We start from the raw sequence: 20827 nt of genomic DNA on the forward strand, positions 1-20827 counted from the left end.
TTGGGAATAATCCTTAATGATGTTAAAATTAGACGACTGGCAACAGTTGTCGACAGGTTGTCTGCCAGCACTGCTCAGTCCTTAATGCTGGTAGAAGGAGAGATGCAATCGATAAGGGCTATGGTTCTTCAAAATCGGCTTGCATTAGATGTCTTATTAGCAAAAGAGGGCGGAGTCTGTAAGGCTTTGAAGGTTCAGGAATGTTGCACTTACATTCCAGACCTTTCAAAACCCCTTGAGAAAGTTATTAAGAACATAACTAATATACACAAAGAGATCGAAGACTTGAGTAGAGAAAATGTCTGGGAAAAGGTGGGCCACGGAATGAGTGCAGTTGGAGGGTGGTTTTCCACCTTAGGCAAAAGCTTTATTTGGTATATCCTAAAGCCTATCATCATAATATTGATCTGTGGGATAATATTGTGGGGATTGGTGAGGGTATTCAAATGGTACAGAGCAAGAAGGTCAGAAAGGGCCCAAAGAGAACAGTTGCAGAGATTGGCTGCCATACAAGATAATCAGTACAGGAGCCTGAGAGCTCTGGAAGCGCAGAGAATGCCAGCAATAACTGCAGTTTAAATGTTAGTGATGACCCCGAGAGGTCATCAAAGGGGGGAACTGAGAGAGCGCAAACTGATATAAATGTATGAGTACATCACACTTACCTATAGTAAGCACAAGTCATGATGAGAAATGCCATGAGTGCTAATAGTATCTGAAATTATATTCTAAATGTATAGCTAATATAGAGATTTAAGTAGAAGTGGAACTAATACAGAAATGTGTGACATTATATGATTTTATTAGACGTGATTATTTTGAATCTATGTCGTGTAGCTGTTAACATATAAGATGGTCTGTGGTAAAACGCAGAACGTGGTAGGCCTCAGGGCCAGAGTTGGAGCTAAAAGGGAAGGTGTTTCTTTTCACGACACAGATTGTTTAACGTTTTTGGTCATTGCATTAATGGGCCATGATTTAGAGTAATGTTTTCTAAATAATAGAATAAGAGTTTAACATGCTTTAATTAAATGAAGAAATTGAATGCTATAATCATAATGTGAAATATTGTAGGCCTGAAATGTTTTAGCATTGATTTACACGTACATGTCTGGGCTGAGAAATGTTGCAAGCCTTTTTAGAAGTCTATGAGAGTTGGGTTCTTGGCGGCAGATATCTGTCTGCAACAGGAAAGGGGGGATCCAATTATAAGTGAATGAATAGAGGTCTGTTCAGTAGACGGCCCAGACATGGAGGAGGGTTCTGGAATGTTTAAGGGGTATCAGCGGGCCGGAGAAGAGACTGAGAAGCAAGGTCAACTCTAACGTCTGAGGCCCAATACAAAGCATCATGGAAAAAGCCTGAAGTTGCACCACGTGAGAGGCGTTTCGCAAGGGGCGTCTCAAATGTTGTTGACTGTTTTGTATTAGGGACAGCACCCCTGGGTGGAGTTAGAGCAGAGACCTGAGGACCCTTTAGAGAGCGGATGGGTAGGCAGTGAGGGGTCATGACTGGAGAACTTTAGGTTTTCACCAAGAGACTTAGAGTGGGTGACTTCCCTTGGGGGTCATTCATTGCTGACACCTTTGTTAGGTTGGGATTTGGTTAAGTAGGGATACCATCTAGAACAGGGTAGGGACGCCTAACCTGTGTTTGTTTTCCTCCAACCTAAATGAAGGAGAGATATGCGTCTATGCTGATAGCTTTGCTATTTTTAGAACTTGTGTTAGTGATTTCTGTTGCTCGTCTGAGGGCTTTTCGAGAGCACATGTATGTAATTGGACCTGTGTATCTCGTGAATCTCATTCTGAGATGCTTGTATTTGCAGCTCATTATATCTTTACAATAAACTTTTGAAACCTAGAAGTTGTCCGTGATCTTTGAGAGTAGAGTCCTTTCTTGGGTGAACTAATTTGCAGATAGGTGTACTGTTTCCTTCCAAGACAGGCAATAAAGGTTCAGTCGACCAGATCGAGGTTTGGATCAATAGATATAAGGTATCGATCAAAATCTCGCCCTTTCACTGTCTTGGCAGCTATCAACCCATCTCACTTCTCCCAGGGATTAGCAAAGCAGCGGAGAAGCATGTTAATTCGGTGCTCTCCACACAGCTGGAATCCCATACCCTACTCCATCTTCTCAAACTGGCTTTTGCCCCCACCAAGGAATGGAAATGGCTCTACTGGTAATCGTGGAAGAATCCAGAAAGCTTGATTCTTGATGCAGGGATTCCTCAGCCGTGATTGTTTTAGATCTCACTGTGGCCTTTGACATGGTCAACCACCTCATTCTGGTCCAACGACTAAGAAGTTTGGTTGTGTCCGGAGTGCCCTAACCTGGCTGCAATCCTTCCTGGAGGAAAGATCTTTCCAAGTGTTCGAGGGTGAGGCCATCTCAAAATCCTGGCCCCTCCACTGTGGGGTTCCTCAGGGGTCCTAACTTAGCCCCACTCTTTTTAACGCATACATGGCTCCTCTTGCGGACATCGTTCTTCCCTACGGGTTGCATATTGTGACCTATGCTGATGACACACAACTTGCTGTTGCGCTTAACTATTCAGACAGGGCCTCTACCTGCCTCTGTCCCTGCCTTGAAGAAGTAGCCTATTGGATGAAACATTCATATCTAAAATTAAATGGTGATAAGACACAGCTTATGCTCCTTGGCAATCCTTCTATTTTCAAGGCAGACGTAATGTGGCCAGCTTCTATGGGCTCCGAACCTGGCCCAAAGTCAGAGATAAAGAGCTTGGGCTTCAGCTGGACTCAGACCTCAGCTTCAAAGTCCAAGCCAGAAAGGTTGTGGCCTCCTGCTTTGTCATCATCAGGATGCATCATAAAGTGCTCCCTCTGCTCCCCTTCCAGGCAAGAAAGCTCATGCTCCAGGTGCCCATTCTTTCACACCTGGACTACAGCAACGCCTTATACCTTGGCGCTTGAGTTCGGTCCTTGCTAAACTTCAAATAGTACAGACCTGCGCCGCAAGGATCCTTATAGGGACTTCGAGCAGGCAGTCTGCAAAACCTGCTATGAAAGCTCTCCATTGGCACCCCGTACAGGAGAGAGTCCACTTCAAGGCCTTGTGTTCACCCACTAGATGATAAGAGGGAGAGGACCAGAGATTATTTCCTCTATTTTTAAGCCCTATCGAGCTTAAAGGCAACTGTGCTCAGATGAGCAATATCTGGCCATCATCCCCAGAATCAAGAGGGGTAGAAGTGGTGGCTGGCTATTTTCAAATAATGCTGCCAATTTGCTTTCTCTTCAGCTGCGAAGGAAACCCACTCGTATGGCCTTCCGTAAGCTGTTGAAAACATGGCTCTTTCCTAAGTGATTTATTGAAGCTTTAGTTTTTCTCCGTGCTGGGGTGCCTACGGGTAGCTACACACTCTATAAATGCTGCTTCATTCATTTATCCACTCATCCAGGCACTACTCATACACTCATTCAATCATCCAGGCAGTACCCATGCACTCATACAATCACCCAGGTACTACTCATACATTATTCCAACCACCCAGGTACTACTCTTGCACTCTTCATTTAACTCAGGCCCTACCCATGCACTCATACATTCGCTCAGGCATTATTCATATAGTCATCCATTCAACTAGGTACTACCCATGCACACATCCAATCACCCAGGCAGTACCCGTGTAGTCATCCATTGACTCAGGCACTGCACATGCGCTCATCTATTCACTCACACATTACCCATGCACTCATCCATTTACACAGGCACTAACCATGCACATATCAAATCACTCAGGCACTACCCATGCACTCATCCATCCACTGAGGCACTACACATGCACTCATCCAGTAACCCAGGCATAAACTTGCACTCATCCATTCACTAACACACACAATACACTCCTCCACTTACTCAGGCACCACCCATGCACTCATCCACTCACTCAGGCACAACTCTTGTACTCATCCTTTCACTGAGGCACTACCCATGCATTCCTTCATTCACTCAGGCACTGTCCATGCACTCATCCATTCACCACTGCCCTACGCTGACGCTCATCCAGTAACCCAGGCACTATCCATGCACTCACCCAGTTGAAGAAGGAACCTCCGGGGCCGGAGCGGTGCTGTCACTTTGGCTAGTTCAGGCCAGCCAGCTGAGTTGACACTCTGACCCTAAGACGAGGACGGAGGTTTCCCATCGTCGCTGAGCTGAGGCCATGGCTCTTTGCTACACACAGCCAGATGGGCTCTGACTTTGCCTGATTGAGGAGGCGCCCATTCATTGTTTTTTTTTTTTTCTTGCTCAGATTTCCTGACTACCGGTCCAGCACCTGGCATTTCATGACTTTCTTTGTGTGCCCTTACTCAATTGGCCGCTCCTGTTGATTACTTGCTACTGGAATGTTTTTTATCAAACTGGCTCTGTCTTTCTGGACATGTCCCCTGCCTATAAATGCCTCGCCGAGGTTGGCTCCCCCTTTAATCCTTCATTCTGCAGCCTTTTTGCTTCCTAATCCCTTTATTTCTACCCCCCCATTGATCACTACTTTCTCTTTCTCCCTTTCGTCCTCCTCTGCTCTGTTTCAGGCAGAAGAGTTAGTGGTCTCCTGTTTTAAACCTTGAGCACCACCTTGTAGCCTAAATTAGTATCTGAGGGTTAGTCAGTTTTTTAGATTCCAGATGATTGGTGCTACATTGCATCTCTGGCTGTACACAGTATTTCCCTGCCGTATTATTTTTTCCATGTTCCTTGATGCCGACCTTGACGGACATAACTCGGCCCTCCTGAGGGGGAGCTGGAGGTTGAGGCGGGCGACGCTTCCCAGTAACACTGGGACTGGTGTGGCTAATGGAACTGTTATGATGCCCCCTGGGCGGAAACCACAAATGTTGCACTGACCACGGAACCCGAGCTTGCATGGCCGATGTCAGGTGGAGCTGTTTAGGGAGCTATAGAGGAGATTGGCTCTGGTTTTACCCCCTCACCCATCACCTACCCAGCCGGACATTGAACATAGATTTTCCTTGTCTCTCCGCGGTGTTTCCTTCCCTCCCCCAACTCCTCCCTCCGTGATCCTATGTCTGCCTCCCCTTCCTGCCCTGCGTGGAGCAGTGGAATCAATTACCTTATGGTTTTTGCATTGGATTTGTATATCCCGCCATTTTGAGATAATTGCTATCGGCTCCCGTGACCAGGGTCCCCCTTGTTGGCTGTTTCGACCGATCCTCATTTCTGCTGGTCTTCTCCTTTGTTCTTCTGACTGACCTTTTTCCTCTAGCCGACCCCCCTTAGGTCTCCAACATCCCTCCCTTCCTATACTTTCACCGATACACAGGATGATTTTGGGATTCTTTGTCCACAGCCCGTTTGTTTGTTCTTTCACTGTGACTGTTTTGTTCCCCTGAAGTACTTTCCTCTTGCTTGTCTGCCTGACTTGATATGCATTCCTTACCCCTTTTGACCATTCCCCCTCTACCTGCCATGCCCATTGGACATGTGTCTTGACTATGCTAGGCGCTAATAACTCATGATACTATTTAATTACTGTTTTTCTCCTATGTTATACTTTGTCCTGTAACTGATGTATTTTTTAACTTGTAACTCGCTGATCCTCATGTAAAGCACTCCAATACCTCCTTGTCTAGCCAGCGCTATATAAATCTCTGCAAATAAATAAAATAAACTGCAGGCACTGTACATTCAGTTGCCCATTCACCCAGGCATTATCCATGCACTCACCCAATCACCCAGGCACTACCCTTGTACTCAATCAATTACCCAGGTACTACCTTTCACTCATCCAATCACTCAGGAATTACCCTTCCACTCATTCATTTACTCAGGTACTGCCCTTGCACTGATTCATTCACTCATGCACTACCCATACACTCATCTATTCACCCAGGTACTAACTATGCTCATATCGAATCACCTGGGCACTACCGTTCTACTAATTCATTAACCCAGGCACTACCCATGCACTCATCTATTCACCCAGCCACTACCCATGCACTCATCCATTCACCCAGGCACTACCCATGCACTCATCCATTCACCCAGGTACTATACATACACTCAGCCATTATCCATGCAATAATCCATTTACCCAGGCACTACCCATGCGCTCCTACATTCACTCAGCCACTACCCATACACTCATCCATTCATCCAGGCACTAACCATGTACTCATTCATTCACATAGCCATTATCCATGCACTCATCCATTCACTCAGGAACTATCATTGCACTCATCCATTCACTGAGGCACTACCCATGCACAACTCCATTCACTCAGGTACATCCCATGCAGTCATCCATGCATTCAGGCACTACTGTTGGACTCATCCATTCACTAAGGCAGTATGCATGCGCTCATCCATTCACTCAGCCCCTAACCATGCACTCATCCATTCACTGAGGTACTCCCATGCACTCATTCAATCACCCAGGCACTATCCATGTACACATCCAATCACTCAGACACTATCCGTTCATTCACCCAATTACCCAGGCACTATCCATGCACTCACCCAATCACCCAGGCACTGCACTTTCACTCATGCAATTACCCAGGCACTACCTTGCACTCGTCCAGTCACTCAGGTTTTAGCCTTCCACTCATTCATTTATTCAAGCACTAACCTTGCACTAGACCATTCACTCACGCACTACCCATGCACTCATCTAACTGACCATACACATATCCAATCACCCAGGCACTACCGTTGCACTTATCCATTCACCCAGGCACTAAGAATGCACATATCCAATCTCCCAGGTGCTACCCTTGCACTGATCCATTCACTGAGATACTACACTTTTGCTCATCCATTCACTCAGACACTACCTATGCACTCAACCAATCACCCAAGCATTACACATGTACTCATCTATTCACTCAGGCACTATCTATGCACTCTCCCAATCACCCAGTCACTACTCATGCACTCATCCAATTACCCAGGCGCTACTTATACATTCTTCCAATCACCCTGGCACTATCCATATACTCACACAATCACCTAGGCACTACCCTAGCACTCTTCCATTCACTCAGGCACAATGCACGCGTTCATCCATTCACTCAGGCACTACCCATGCATTCATTAAATCCCCCAGGCACTACCCTTGCAGTCATCCATTCACTAATGCAGTACCTATGTACTCATCCATTTACTAAGACACTACCCATGCACACATCTATTCAACCAGGTACTACCCAATCACACATCCAATCATCCAGGCACTACCCAAGCCCTCATCAATCTACTAAGGAACTACCCATGGACTCAACCAATCATGCAGGCAGTACTCATGCACTCATCCAATCACTCAGGCAGTGCCCATGCACTCATCCAGTCACCAAGGCACTATATATGCACTCATACAATCACCCATGCACTATGCTTTGACTCATCCATTCACTCAAGCAATACCCTTGCACTCATCAATTCACCAAGGCATTGTCCATGAACTCATCTGGTTACCCAGGCACTACCCATTCACACATCCAATCACCCAGGCACTACCCTTGCACTCATTCATTCACTTAGGCAGTACACATGCACTCAGCCATTCACTCAGGCACTACACATACACTTATTCACTGACCTAGGCACTACTCAGGCATTATCCATGTGCTCATCCATTCACCCAGGCGCTACCCAGGGGTACATTCAATCACCCAGGCACTACCCTTCTACTCATCCATTTGTTATGTTATGTTAAGTCATTTTATATAGCGCACATCTGCCTCAGCAAAGCGGCGTCCCGGAGCTAGTAGCAGTGTCAATGAAGAGATACGGGATTAAGCCACGGGAAAGAGAAAGGTCTTAGTGGCCTTAAGGAAAGACATCAAGCTGTCCAGACAATGAATCTGCGTAGGCAATTTAGCCGGCAAACAGCGAAAAGATTGTCCACCAGCTCAAAGACGCTTCACTCTGGGGACCAAAGCTAGGTGTTGCCCAGCTGATCATAGTTGGAGCAAAAGAACGTAGGGTACCAGTATTTTAGACAGGATCTCAGGGGAGGAGAATTTTAAGATTTTAAAAGTCAGGCACAGGGTTTTAAATTCGATCCTTTTCGTCAAAGGCAGCCAATAAAAGCGGCGAATCGCACGCAGAACAAGTTCTAGGAAGCCTCAGCAGGACATGAGCTGCTGCGTTCTGAACCCGCTACAGACGAGTCATTTCTGCCTTATTTGTCCCTAACAGGAGCGAATTAGCATTGTCCAATTTGGACAGGATGGTCGCCTGTACTATCGTCCGGCGGGTAGAAGGATCGAAGAACTCCAACAAGGGTCTCAACCCTTGGAGTAGGCCAAAGCAGGTACCTGCTAATTTCTTGGTAAGCTCCTGATAGCTCCCACTTAGGGGTCGGAGCGCAGTTCAGGGTCTTGGGCCACCAATGCTCATTCCATAGTCCCCGATCTCTCCCCACCAACACCACCTCAGATTTGTTGGCGTTGAGCTGAAGGCAGTTGGTGGTCATCCACTCCGCGACCGCTGCCAGGCCATTTCGAAATTTGGTAGTGCCCTGCGTAGGGTTGTCGGAGAGGACCACCACCAACTGCGGGTCATCAGCATATGAGAGCATGGTAAGACCATTGTCCCTGGCTACCATGGCCGGGGGTTGAACATACAGATTGAAAAATATGGGGCTGAGGGCAGAGCCCTGAGGGACAACCTGCCCGATGGACTGGGCGTGGGAGAGAAAGGGGGAGCAGATACTTGGAACGTTCTATCTGACAAAAATGATTTAAACCATTCCAAGGCTGGACCTACGACACTGGCCTCTTACAGACAAACTAGAAGGATCGGTGGTAGACTGTGTCACACGCGGCACTAAGATCAAGTAATATCAGTGCCGCGGTGCGCCCTTCATCCAGAACGGTCTGCAGATGTTCAGCCACAGCTAGGAGAGCAGTTTCCGTGCTGTGACCTTCACTCAGGCACTACACATGCATTCATCCATTCACTCAGGCTTTATCCATACACTCGTCCATTGACCCAAGCACTACACTTGCACTCATCCATTCACCATGCATATATTGAATCAGTCAGCCAGTACCCATGCACTCATCTATTCACTCAGGCACTACCCATTCACTCATCCAATCAACCCAGACACTACCCTTGCACTCATCTATTCACTCATGCACTACCTATGCACTCATCTATTTACTCATACACTACCTCTGCACCCATCCAATCACCCAGGCACTATCCTTCTACTCATTCATTCACACAGCCACTACCCATGCGCTCATCTATTCACCCAGGCACTACCCACACACTCATTCAATCACCCAGACACTACTCATGCACTCATTTATTGACCCAGCCATTATCTATGTACTCGCCCATTCACTCAGGCACTACCGTTGCACTCATCCATTCACCCAGGCACTACCCATGCACACATGGAATAATCCAATCACCACCTTTGCACTCATCCAGGTACTACTTATGTTCTCCTAGATTCACTCAGGCACCACTGCTGCACTCAACATCCATGCACCAGTTATGCACTCATTCAACAATCCAAAAACCAGCCATACACTTATTCCAACATATATACATACTCGATCTTCTTTTAACTTTAAAAAACGGTTCCAACAGCAACCTTTTTTTTAAGGCTTTTGTAAAGTTTGAAAAAATGTTTATTCTTCTTTGCAATAACAAAAATGGTAACTGAGACAGCAGGAATTAAAAAAAATGTGCACTGAAAAATTTGCAAAACATATAAAAGGGTAAAAAATAGCATGTATGCTGTTTTGCAGCATTGCAAATAGCTATAAGACACTGCACGCCAGCCCTTATAGCAACATTACAGTCCATGCAGTACATGGCCATTCCTAACAACTCTGGAGCCATATCTGTTTCAGTAATCTGTACCTTAGAAGGGTTTTTCTGTTTGGGAATTGTTGCTGCTGCCACTGAAGTAAATAATCCTCCAGCTCCCCTCTGCTTGATCACTAGATGGAGAGGTTTTTATGATAGGTTTTTAGATGGTATAACGTGGATGTTGTCCCACATGAATATTTCTTGTTCATTTCTCTCTAGAGAGGATCTTATTGCAGATTGTGCATTGCACAAGTTTGGCAGCTGTTTTTGATTCCCCGGATGGGATTTAAAAATAGTCCCATGGCACACTGGCTCTCTTTTGTGGAGGTTCCTCTTCATCCAAATCTTCAGTCTCCACCTCCTCCACATCCTTGTCCAGCTGCTGTTCCTTCGATCCCCATCTCCTTGCTTTGTTTGTTGCCATTTTTGAAAAAAAGGCCAAAAGCTTTTCACAGCAAAATGAATCCACTTGCTCAGAATGAAGTTCTATGAAAGAAGATTCAAGAAGGAGTGGGTGTGTACGTCCTATTGATTTTGCTGAAAAATATATTATCCAATGATATTTCTTGCTTTCCTGGTCAGGTGATATTTGCGATGACCAAAATAGTTGCGGTTACCGCGGTGAAGCGAAAATGCAAAATTCAAGTTTAAAGTAGTTTCTTTAAAAATGGAAAGAAAACCACAACTTTCAATACTATAATATTAAACAGATATACTAAACGTGTTCACAATTCCTCTACATATGTGTTTCAGAGTTGTTGAAAAACACAAGCTTTACACAAATACTAACGTCATCATCACGAATTCCGCTGTCTGCGTGGAAATGGAAAACAGTATTTGAAGGCGATTATTCTGGAAACTCACTACAAAAATACGAGTTTGAAAAGTACACTAATAAAGCTCTACTATTAAATATACTGTAGAGTATGTCTATATGTTTTACACTTTGTATAAACCATGAGCTCTTCGCAACTACCGACATCATCGCGGTTAAGTTGATAGTTGCGAATACAATTTTTTTTGTTAAGGTGGCTTTCTTCTAAATTGATCAGAGAAAGAAAAGTTCAAACAATATTTTACTAAATAATTAGAGCTAAACTTTATTTAAAAAATGCCTTTAAGTGTATTTTTCAGTATGTGAAATACATTTACTGATGACAGAATATCCACGGTAAATGCAACAATGTTGTGCCAACTTACAAAATTGTTAAAGATAAAACCAGTTATTAATGTATTTTTTGATAAACACATATACATTCAAAAAATGAGTGGTGCATTATATAAATATAATACATAATATCCAATTATAAAAAGAAAGTATGAAAATCTTAAATGTTCACTTACAAAAAATGGACGTTACAATTCAGAAATCAAATGAAAAAAAACCCTTAGATACTGAAAAAAACAAAGGTTATAGGGATGTTATAGTTAACAATTAGCATTTAAAAAACCTCACAAAAGTTTACAGGGGCATTATAGTTAGGAATTTCTTTTTTAAAAAACCTTAGAAATTCACTGAAACACTCAAAAGTTACAGGGACGTTATAGTTAGGGTGATATTTCACTCTCACAAAACCAGAGAAATTCTGCGGTTAGAGTTACCAAAGCTAACCATAACTCATGACCCTGCAATACACTGCTTATGACCTCACATATTACATAACTCATGACATGGTCAATAACATAACTGATGAAATCACTGATGACATCTCAAATGACATCACTGATGACATCATCCACAGAATCTCTGACGTAGCCACTCATACCCCCATGTAACCCTTCACACACCCACTCCAAATTTTGCACTACCGTTCTCTAAACCATTGACTCCCCATACCAGTAATACCCACTCATTGATTCATTGGTCTACACACACATCCACTTAGTCACCCATACGCCACTCGTACACCAACTCGCTCACTAATAAATCCACTGATATATCAACTCATCCAGCTACACCACCACTCACACACTCTCAGGCACCCATAGAGCTACTCACATACCTACTCACTCACCCATAGAGTCAAAAACACAGCTGTTAACTCACCTATACAGGTATACACACAATAACTCACTTATTCATAAAGATACTAACACACACATATTCAACTATGCTCTCACTGACACAAGCACACACTCGCCCATACAGCCACTCTGACAATCACTCACTCACATTCAGTTAGTCACCCTTATACCTCTGACACATCCTTTCACCGACCTGCACAGCCATACACACACTCACTCACCCACACAGCCCTCTCAGATTCACTCATGGACCTATACAGTCAGAGATTTACCCACTCACCCATTCATGCAGGGAGTCAAACACCCCCTTATCCAACTACACAGACACTCATCCACCCATACAGGTACTCAGACAACCAATCAATAACCCATATAGCCACTCATGTACCTACTCACCAACCCATGCAGACACTCACGCACCAACTGACAAACTGATACAGACATTCACACAAATTAGTCTCTCACCCATACATTCACTGAGACACGTATAATCACTCACTGATACAGTGAGTCACGCACCCACTAAATCATCAAAACAGGCACTCATACACCCACTGATTTATCAATATACCGTAGTGTATATATATTTAACAATCATAAACATTTTAGAAACACTTCCAATTACCAGATGATGTCAATAAGGATGTAATTTCGGATGTCATCAGGGATATTATGAGTGATGTCACTGACCATGTCATGAGTGATGTAATATGCGAGGTCACAAGCAGTGCATTTCTCAGCTAACTATACCTGCTGAATTTCTCTGGGTTTATGCAAGTGAAATATCTGCCAAACTGTAACGTCCCTGTAACCTTTGATTTTTTTCAGTGAATTTCTAAGGTTTTTTAATTGTATTTCCTAACTATAACATCCCTGTAACCTTTTTTTCTCCAGTGAATTTATATATATGTGTATATATATATATATATCAATCTCCACAATGTGATCCAGACAGGTCTTTTCAGCGCTCAACAGCGGGTGCTCAGCGCTAGGGTTGGATCCTGACCCTCAAACTTAATTCCAACACAAACAAATGGCACAGCACTCCAGAGTAGGCTACTTAATGGATTTTATTATTCCACAGCTCCACTCAACCAACGCGTTTCAGCCTGGATGGCCTTAATCATGGTTAGTGAGTCCCTTTTCACTTTCACTTTAAATACCCATCTCTGCTGCAATGTAGCATTATGGAATTTGTAGTGTGAAATTAACTATACAACTTTATACATATTTACAAAAGGACATCATGGTGTGCAGGGGATATTCCTTGGTGATTAACATTCGTATCATGTATCACAGGTGTAAATGATCTACATTGCATCAGTTTTAGTAACCCCGATCTATACCAATTATGTTTCTGATTTATTTAAACGCATTCATCCGGTATAAGTAAATTTCTTTTTGCTGGGTATAGTACCCAATTATTGTACTTTGATACAAGTTCCTTGTATATTTGTGATCTTGGATTTAGTGCCCTCATGTTATGGTTTCTGAAAACTGCCGTTCATTGTATTGCTGTCAGTTTGTTTAATTCATCCAAGGTGTACATAAAGTTCCTCATCGAAATTGATTCCTCTGGGGAACTTGGTTCTGAGGCGCACAATGTACTTGGATTCAATTTGACGCAATTTCTTAATTCGGTCACCTCCTCTTTCTCCTGGAGGGATCATGTGTATTCCATAATATGACATTGCTTTCCAGTTCCCCTTTTGGAATTTTGAAAGATGTTTTGCAGTTGCATATGCCATATTTCCATTTTTTACAGCATGGATATGTTCCAGCGCACGTTTCTTGACCATGCATGTTGTGCTTCCTATATATTTCATACCACAGTTACATTCGATTACATATACCACAAATTGTGATGTGCAAGAAATATTTTGTTCGATGGTGATCGTGTTGCCATTTGGTTCTTCTATAGTTTTCACGTTCCGACCAATTTTACACGCTTTGCAAGGGTTGCACTTTGTGAATCCCTTTTGTTGGTTTACTAGCCAGTTTGTCGGTGGTTTTTCTTGATAGTGGCTCTGGACTAGTATGTCTTTTAGCGATCTGGTCTTTCTGTATGTTACATTTGGACGTGAACCAAGTAGTTGGCCAATATCTGGGTCTCCAGCGATCAAATGCCAATATTTCTGAATTTTGTTTTTATTATCAAATTTCTCTCCTTGCTGTACATTGTGATAAATCTTGGAGCTGATTGTTCCTGTGGTTTATTGTCTTTCACTTTGGGGATTAGAGTCTCTTCCCTCATTTTCATATCCGCTCGTTTTTTGCATTTTTTGAGTGTTGTTTCATGATAGCCTCTTTTCTTCAATCTTACTATTGTTTCATCTATTTTGGCCTCTGCGTCCTCCTTTTTTGAACAGTTCTGTTTCATTCTTATCATTTCTCCACATGGAATGCTTTCCAAGAGGGCCCTAGGGTGGAAGCTGGTGCCATGTAATATGCTATTCGTGGCAGTTTTTTCCGGAATATGTTGACTCAATTTGGTCATTGTCTATATAGATCTTGGTGTCCAAAAATTCTATTTCCTCTTTGTTCTTGCAACATGTGAAGGACAGACCTATGTTGTTATCATTTAGTTTTAGAAAGTATTTATCAAATTCCTGTTCTGTTCCACTCCATATTAGGAATAGATTGTCCATGAATCTGACCCATAGCACTATTTTGTCAGTTTCTTCCTGAGTGTCACTGCTCCACGCTATTTCTCTCTCCCACCATCCCATTGTCACATTCGCGAAATTCGGAGAGAAAGAAATGCCCATGGCTATATAGCTGCTTATTGAATCTAAATACATTGTTGAATAAACAGATTTCTCTCATTTTGATAAGCATCTCCGAGTGTCTCAGTTCTGTGATACTTCGTTCTTTGAGGAAGAATTTGCAGGTTTCTAGGCCTATTTCATGTCTTATAGACGTGTAGAGTGATACCGCGTCTATTGTTATCACTAAATATTCTTTGTTCCATGTAATGCCAGACAGTGTTCGCAGAAAATCTCCTGTGTCCTTTATGTATGATGTCATGCTCATTGCTATAGGTGCCAGATATTGATCTACATACGTCGATATATTTTCGTATATTGAATCACATGAAGAGACGATTGGTCTCCCTGGCGGATTCACCATTGTTTTGTGTATTTTCGGCACAAAATAGATTGTAGGTATCGTTGGGAGATCCACTGTTTGATATTTTACTTCATTGTCACTTAATAGGTTTTGTTCTTGCCAGTGTTTTAAATGATCATTTAGTTCAAATACCATTTTGTTTATTGGATTATGCTTCAGCTTTTCATAATTCTTTGCATCATTTAGTTGTTGCATGGCTTCCTTTTTATAATCTGTGGTGTTCAAAAGGACGATATTGCCCCCTTTTCAGTGGGTTTTATCGTCACCTGGTTATTCTCCATAAAGGTGACTTCATTGCATTCCTTTCCTTAGTTGTTAGATTTTCTCTTTTGTCCAAGTTCCGTTTTTTAGGTATTTTCTCCAGTTCTTCAATTATTGCATCTGAAAACATATCAAATCTGTTGTCTGGTGAGAGGGTTGGGCAATATCTCAATTTTTTCTTTAATCCACTTTCCAATCTGTCGGTTGTTTCAATGTCCAGTGTTTCCAGGATCTGAGTTCCCGTCATGTCATCTTCTTCCAGATTATAGAGTAAATCAAACATGTTGTTTAAGTCAGTTGCTTGATCTATAATGAGTGTGGATTTATTTGCCAATTCAGCTATTGGGGGTTGTGTAGCTTCTGTTGGGATATTCCTTCTTTTTGTTGCATGAATCTTAGCCAGCTTTAATTTCCTGACATATTTGTAAAAGTCAATTCTCACATCTGTGTAGTTGTAATGATTTTCTGGACAGAAGGAGAGCCCTTTGTTCAATAGTGAGACTTCGTCTTCTGTGAGTACGTTTGGAGAGATTTACTATGAGGTTGGTATCTATTGTTTGTGGCTGCGCAGAGCATACCGATTTTTTCCGCTTTGCCCTTTTTGTTTTTCTGGTGCTGGTGAGGCACGTGTTGGACCCCTTCCTTGTCCCCTGTTCATTATTCTGCCGCGTCCTCCTCCTCTTGATAGTGATTTGTCTAAATTCATTAGACGCACCTCCTCTAAAAAAGACATTTTGCTTGTGCCAATTGCTCCTGTGAGTTCTCCCTCACTCAAATCAGATTCACTTGTGCTATCAACCATTCCTCGTGTTTGTTGTAGTGGATAGTTTTTCTTTAATGTTTCGAATCTCTTGTCAAATGTTAGAATCCTTCCTTCTTAATAGTCTTTTTCGTCCCTTCGAAACTTTCTTTGTTTTCTTTCTTCAATTTCTTTTTCATATTTCTCTAGTCCATTTCTTTGCGCAATTTGGAGATTTCATCTTGGTTTGTCATGGTTTTCATTTTATCCTCCATTTCTAACAGTTTCTTCGTGATTTCCCCCACATCTATTTTAGCATGTTTAATTAGTATTCTCATCATATTCATAGAACTCTGTAGGTTATGTTCCACCCATTCGTTAATTAGTTCCACTTTTGTGTCTGAATGTGTAGGCATCGTGAAAATCCGCAAGCCTCTGGGTATTGAGTTTCACAGCAAAGTAATTTTCCAGTGCAATAATCTCCCAACTTTTGTTGACTTCCTTTTTATAGAGTTTTTCCATTTGATCAAATGCTTGTTTTAACGTGGGATTGTCTGTTAATCACTGGTTCTGCTCTCACTGTTTCTGCAGTTTCATTGCTTTTAAACATGACCGCTGCTTTATCAATGCGTTTAGCCACTCGTTCTTCCATGTTTATACCCTTTGGTTTTATGCGGGGGTTTTTGTTAATCGCCCTTAGTCCCCTGCGCACCTTCACATTTCGTTCTGTGGTTGGGAGTTTAGCAGTGCTCCCTTGTAAAGTCCCAATTCACCTACTCTCGCCGGTCTGCTTCTGTGGCAGTTTGTATTGTGAATACAGTCCCGCGTTTCTCCAGTCAGAAACACGGGACTATATAGTAGCTGAAAAAAACATAGGTTTCAGGCACGTTATAGTTTGAAATTAGCATTTAAAAAAACCTTAGAAATTCACTGAAAAAACCACAGGTTTCAATGACGTTATAGTTACTTGGAAATCCCCCAACTTAAAACGCGCCACAGGGCGCGTTTGCACACTTGTCAAATCAGGCCCGCCCCCCTTGGCGCATTTTAAGTTGGGGGATTAAGTCCCCTTCAATCATGAGGGTCCCTGGGGTCCAACTAACCCACCAGGTATCTCCAGGAAGCGCCACAGGGCTGTGGTGCAGAAAGCTGTAAAAATGGGCGTGGCCTCCAACCACCTCTCTGCAATGCAGCCCTGTGGTGCTTACTGGAGGTACCTGGTGGACTAGTTGGCCCCCAGGGACCCTCAGGATTGAAGGGGAATTAATCCCCCAACTTAAAATGTGCCAAGGGGTGCGTTTGCACTGTGGTGCAGAGAGGGGGAGGGACCTAATATAACAAGTGTGCAAACGTGCCCTGTGGCACGTTTTAAGCTAGGGGTTTAAATATGGGCATTTTGGGGTTTAATATCTGTAGGGACGGTAAGCATTAAGGGATAGTAAAGTATTATTAGGCTACAGATAGATACATGAAAGAGTGCATACAATAATAAAAGATTTAAAAATCAACATTTTTGGAATTTTCATAGTTAATCATGAAGAAACACAAAATTGTCCCATTTTTACTCGCTACAACCTCATACTCTCTACACTGTTCTGCTAGGAGAAACCAACAGGCCTCCACACCTAAAGACCACACAGTTGGCACCTATACACAGCTGAATGTGGAACTTTGTGGTAAATAGAGAAGCATGTCCTACCTTCTGGCCTGAGGTCAAGGACCAGGAAGCTGATTTTTGATCAAGGTTCTGTTGCAGCAGGGCCGGAGCCACCACGTGTCTTCTTTTGATATCTCTCAGTACTGATCTTGAATGTGATTATATTACGATCAGTCTTAACTCCAATTTCTCATGTGCTAAAAGAAAGAAAAATATTATTACCAACAATTACTGCACTGTATTCATGTAATGTTTCTAGCAAATGTGATACCTGTGCAATACTGTTTTACACAAAACAAATAAACACAAACATTTAAGATAATACATTCAGGTGGTTTTAATGGAATGTGCATGAGTGCAAGTGAGATCCTGGGTCTCTGCAAGCATTGTCATTTGTGTAATTTTGTGTATTGTTGCTGGTTTCTGCAAAGAAGTGCATACACTTGTAAACGGATATATGTGAACCAATGTGTGTGTATGTTTTAGTATGTGTGCATTGCAGTGAGTGCCTGCGGTGCTGTGCATGGACTCTAGAATCCTGTTGGTGTAGTGACTAGAGTTATGGGAACGCCTCACGTGACTCAACTGTGGCTGAACCCCAGCCCTGCCTGCCTCTGTGCCTCTTACCAACATTGGCTCTATGTGTGAGGCCCACCAACACAGCAGTATGGGGCCATAGACCTGACTGTGCTCCTTCAACCATGCCGGAACCCAACTCAACTTCCTGCCCCATGGACCCCGTGTGCGAGAACGCAGACAGCCAGAGCAGCGACTCCAATCCCCAGGTACTCTCTCGAGGGTCCACAGCTGACTTCAGCCCCCACTGCATTGAAGACATTTCCGAGGCGGAGGTGACCAGTGGACTCATTGGAGGATTACTATGACTCCCTCAAAGGGAGCACCTGCATCTTTCTTGAGCATTGTGATGCCCCAGGAGAATGAGCAATTCACTTTACTACTGGCATAATTCTTGATAAACTGATTAGACTGTTGTCCTTTAGGCTTAGCTTTAACTAGATAAAGATGGCCTCTTTTTCTACAACTGGTGTGAAGTTTTTTTGTGGGGTCTTTCACTGTGTTACTTTACTATGTGTTGAACTAATACTTTGCACATTGCCTCTTTGATAAGCCTGCCTGCTCAGCGCCAAGCTACCAGACGATTAGCAGAGGTAATCTTACATGTGTATCTGAATTAACCTGCCTATAATGATGGGTTATTGCTGGCTTAGGTGTATACCTTAGCTAACCAAAATCCCCATTTGTAAGAGAGACACATTCAGCAGCACCTGCAGTTTGTCTGCTTTCAATCAAAGCAGCTACATGCAAAGGGGGTGGTTGGGCTTATCAGATTCCATCAGACTGAATTTAAAGGGCCATCGGCATCCTTTTGTTCTAGGGAGCTATCTAGAGCTTTACACCTAGATGCAAATGCCTCGACAGAGGCGAAGCAGCTGCCCTCATCCTCCTGGATCTCTCAGCCTCCTTCAACACTGTTTCCCACCAAACCCTCTGCGCAAGACTCCACGTCGCCGGCATCCGCGACAAAGCCCTGGATGGATCAACTCCTTCCTCACCGGCCAAACACAGAGACTCAGACTTCCACCATTCAACTCAAACCCCACAGAGATCAGCTGCAAAGGGCCTCAGGGATCCTCCCTGAGCCTCACAAACTTTAGCATCTACAGGGCTCCACTTGCAGCCATTATCAGAAACCACAGACTCAATATTGTCTCCTATGTCACCGACACCTAGCTAATTCTCTCCCTCACAGAAGAACCCACAGCCACCAAGGTCAACTTCCACAAGGAGATAAAGCAGTCTCCACCTGGATAAAGGACAGCTGCCTCAAGCTTAGCTCAAACAAGACCTAAGGGGCTCATTATGACGGCGGGCGGACATCAGTCCGTCTGCCATCATAACGGTTTTGGACAGCCCGCCAGAATTACAGCAGTCACACCAGTGCAATTAGGATGCGCCCGCCATACTGGTGCGCGCATCCTGGCCTTTTAACATTATGGATGGTGCTGCTGGCTGCAGCACCGTCCGCAATGTCAAAAGAGCATGCACAGTATTTCCCTGCACCATGTGGCAGGCACCACGTGGTGCCTACCACTTGGTGCATGGAACTCAGGGTACCTAGTTCCCAGTGTACCCCCACACACAGAGGGGTCCCACAATGGGCCCCCAAAGCCAGTCTCTGCCTGTCTTTTTGCAGCGAGATATCTGCCGCAAAAAGATAGGCAGAAGGGCATACCCTAATCAATATGGCAGTGCCTACACAGCACTGCTGCAATGTTGCCCTGGTTCCGCAAGGCGGGCAGAAGAGGACTGCCTTGCGGAACCATGGCATACGGACTTTCTGTCTGCCGCGGAACCATTGTGATTCCCACTGCCATCCTAATTTGGCGTGGGAATTTTCAATATGATGGCAGAAGAACCGCCACCGCCTGCCCGGCTATGGCAGTCCTTCAGCCATCATAATGAGCCCCTAAGTCCTTGTCCTGGGATCCATCCCTCAGTGCTGCCACCCCTTCTGCTTGGGATAAACCTGGTGGTCCAGGCAGAGGGGGCCCGCAGCACTTGGAACACACTGACCACGCGCAAAACCTTGGCATCTTCCTGGACTCCTCGCTCTCAATAAACCACCAAATCAACGCCGTTTCATCCTCCTATTTCCACACGCTCCATCTACTTCATAAGATCTTGCAGTGCATACCCACCATGACGCAGAGATCCGGGACAAGGCCCTTGACTGGATCCACTCTTTCCTCTCCTGCAGAATGCAGTGGGTCAGACTCCCACCTTTCCTCTTGGACCCTACACCAACCACCTGCAGAGTCCCCAAGGGGTCCTCCCTCAGTCCCAGGCTCTTCAACGTTTACATGGCTCCGCTCGCCCCATCGTCAGAACCCATGGACTCAACATTGTTTCATACGCAGACGACACCCAGCTCATTCTCTCCCTCTGCAGAGAACCCAATGCAGCCAAACACAACTTTCAAGAAGGCATGGAAGCTGTCGCAAAATGGATGAAAAGCAGTTTCCTACAACTCAACACTAACAAAACAGAAGTACTCTCATGGGCCCACACTCCAACGCCTGGAATGACACCTGGTGGCCCCCGCCCTCGGAAGCCCTCCCATCCCCATGGACCACGCACACAACCTGGGAATCATCCTGGACTCCGAGCTCAAA

The sequence above is a fragment of the Lissotriton helveticus genome, chromosome 2_1 (genome assembly GCF_964261635.1).
Source record: "Lissotriton helveticus chromosome 2_1, aLisHel1.1, whole genome shotgun sequence".
NCBI lineage: Eukaryota > Metazoa > Chordata > Amphibia > Caudata > Salamandridae > Lissotriton > Lissotriton helveticus.